Source organism: Equus caballus, chromosome 8 (genome assembly GCF_041296265.1).
Source record: "Equus caballus isolate H_3958 breed thoroughbred chromosome 8, TB-T2T, whole genome shotgun sequence".
Taxonomy (NCBI): Eukaryota; Metazoa; Chordata; class Mammalia; order Perissodactyla; family Equidae; genus Equus; species Equus caballus.
The window spans coordinates 5,827,601-5,830,099 of record NC_091691.1 but is presented as its reverse complement, the minus strand read 5'-3'; the positions used below and the strand labels follow the sequence as shown (position 1 = coordinate 5,830,099).

General features: G+C 45.6%; 1 protein-coding gene across 3 annotated transcripts in view; it reads left to right on the top strand.

Annotated features, from left to right (window-relative positions):
• LOC100060608 (immunoglobulin lambda variable 1-40) overlaps positions 1-2,499 on the top strand; it is a 765,973-nt gene that overhangs the window by 199,005 nt on the left and 564,469 nt on the right. The gene's annotated exons all lie outside the window — the stretch shown is intronic.

Genomic DNA, 2,499 nt, shown 5'->3' with positions numbered 1-2,499 from the left:
GTGACATTAGTCAGTGTTTATTTCAAAAGACAAAATCATTGTCTTATTTAATCCTCCCCTGAAACGCTGAGGTAGTTGTTAACATCCTTATTTTACATGTGAGGAAACGGGCTCTAAGCATTTAAGTGACATGTCAATTCCAACGTTACCTCTCCAGCCCCCTAAGTCTACTGCAGTTGCCCAATGTGCCCTCTTGCAGGGCCATCAGTAGGGTGAAGCATGTGAGGCATTAGGGCACAAGATTTAAGGAGGCACAGGTTCAACATCTCAGAGCACATGCCTCCTTCATTTTTGCACCCTGAGTGTCTCACTAGCTTCCTCCTACTTCCAGATATACCCTCCGGGATAGCTAAGATTTCTAACCAATCTTACCAAACTGAGCTCTAGGTAGTCCCCTAAAAAACTGCTCCTCGGTGCCAGCCCAGTGGCATAGTGGTTAAGTTCGTGCACTCCACTTTGGTAGCCCAGGGTTCACGGGTTCCCATCCCAGGCACAGACCTAGCACCGCTTGTTGAGTTACGCTTTGGCAGCATCCCACATAAAATAGGGGAAGATTGGCACAGATGTTAGCTCAGCGACAATCTTCCTCAAGCAAAAAGAGGAAGACTGGCAAGAGATGTTAGCTCAGGGCCAATCTTTGTCACAAAAATACCCCAAAAAGCAAAAAAAACCCCACGCTCCTCCTGCAGTGTTCCGTTTCTCAGTATACCCTTCCAGTGGCTCTGGTCACAAACTTTGGAGACATCCTTTGCCAGTCTTTCCTCTACACCCTACAGCCTGTCAATGAGCAAATCCTGTCTGCTCTGTCTTCTAAAGGTATCCAGAAGCTGACCACTCTCTGCTACTTCCACTGCCCCCTCCCTGATCAAAGGCACCATATTCTCTCCCTAGATCATTGCAGAAGTTTCTGGCTTTACACCACCCGTGTCATTTCTCCCCATGGCAGCTCCAATGCACCTGTTAAAATACTTAGGAGAGGGGCCCGCCCGGTGGCACAGTGATTAAGTTCGCACATTCCAATTTGGCAGCCCAGGGTTCGCCGGTTTGGATCCCGGGTGTGGACATGGCACCGCTTGGCAAGCCATGCTGTGATAGGCATCCCACATATAAAGTAGAGGAAGATGGGCAGGGAGGTTAGCTCAGGGCCAGTCTTCCTCAGCAAAAAGAGGAGGATTGGCAGCAGATGTTAGCTCATGGCTAATCTTCCTCAAAAATAAAAAAACTTAGGAGAGCTGCCAAGGACTCTCTAGTGGCTTCTCATCTCACTCAGAAGAAATGCCAGTGAACATAAAATGCCCAAAGAGCCCTAGGCCACCCATCCAAGCCCACTGGTCGTTGTCTTTTCTGCACCTCCCTCTCTCCACTGCAGCCACCAGAGCTTCATGAGTCTGGAAGGCGCCAGACCCTGTACTTCCTCAGGACTTTTGTTGCTCCCTTGGCCTTAGAGGCTCTTTCCTCAGATATTCCGATCCCAGCTCCTGACCTGCTTCAGGTCCGCAGCTTCTCAGCAAGCCTTCTCTGACGATGCTACCAAAAATCAGAACCTGCCCTAACACCCATGCCAGCCTCCGCCCCAATGCTGCTGTTCAACTTAACGTTTCACTTGCCTAACACACAATATATAAAATATATTTTGCTGCTTCTCTATCTCCACCCGCTAAACCGTAAGCTACATGAGGGCAGGGGCTTGTGTTTCATTTATTGTTGTATCCTTAGCTTCTAGAGCAATGCCTAGCATACTGCCAGTGCTAAATCTTTTCTACATAAATAAATAGTATCTGTTATTAATCTGATCATCTATGTGTACAACAGAGCAGAACCCACTAATTCCACACTCTCCAAGAATTTAGTGAAATGCAAATCTAAATGATTTAACACTATCGTGCAAGGGAGAAATTCAGCTAGTATGTAGGGGTGTGTGTGTGTGTGTGTGTGTGTCTAAATCAAAAGTTTTGTATAAAATAATATCCTCCCTACAATGGATATGATGATAACTTTGTCAGTGCACACAATCAATAACCAATCTCTAGATAAGAGAGATAAGGTGAGATGTATTGGGCTAACGTGAGGACTAGCTCGGAAGCACTCTCTTCCCCAGGGAAGAAAGCACTCCGGCGAAGCATGGTTTATGGCGTGGTTATATACCATTTCAGAACAAAGAACATGCATCAAGCATGACAGGAATACAATTTCTTCCCCAAAGTCACAAGGAGATATTTTGCCACAGTTTAGCACATTCACAGCAGGTCAACTTGACCTAAGATTTCTGGGAAGAAAAGCTTATCTCGAAAGAAGTACTGGTATTGGTGTCAGGGAAAAGGAGGCATTCATCCTTATCTTTGAGTGCATTCTTTGCCTTCGAGAAAACGTTTTAAGCAGATATACAATGGATGTTTGGTGGGCCATAAGTCAGGTTCTTCTGGGAAAAACAAGTTTTAGGCTGAATCAGATTTAATCAGAATGGCTTACCTATATAATTTAATATGTGAAAACTTCTTT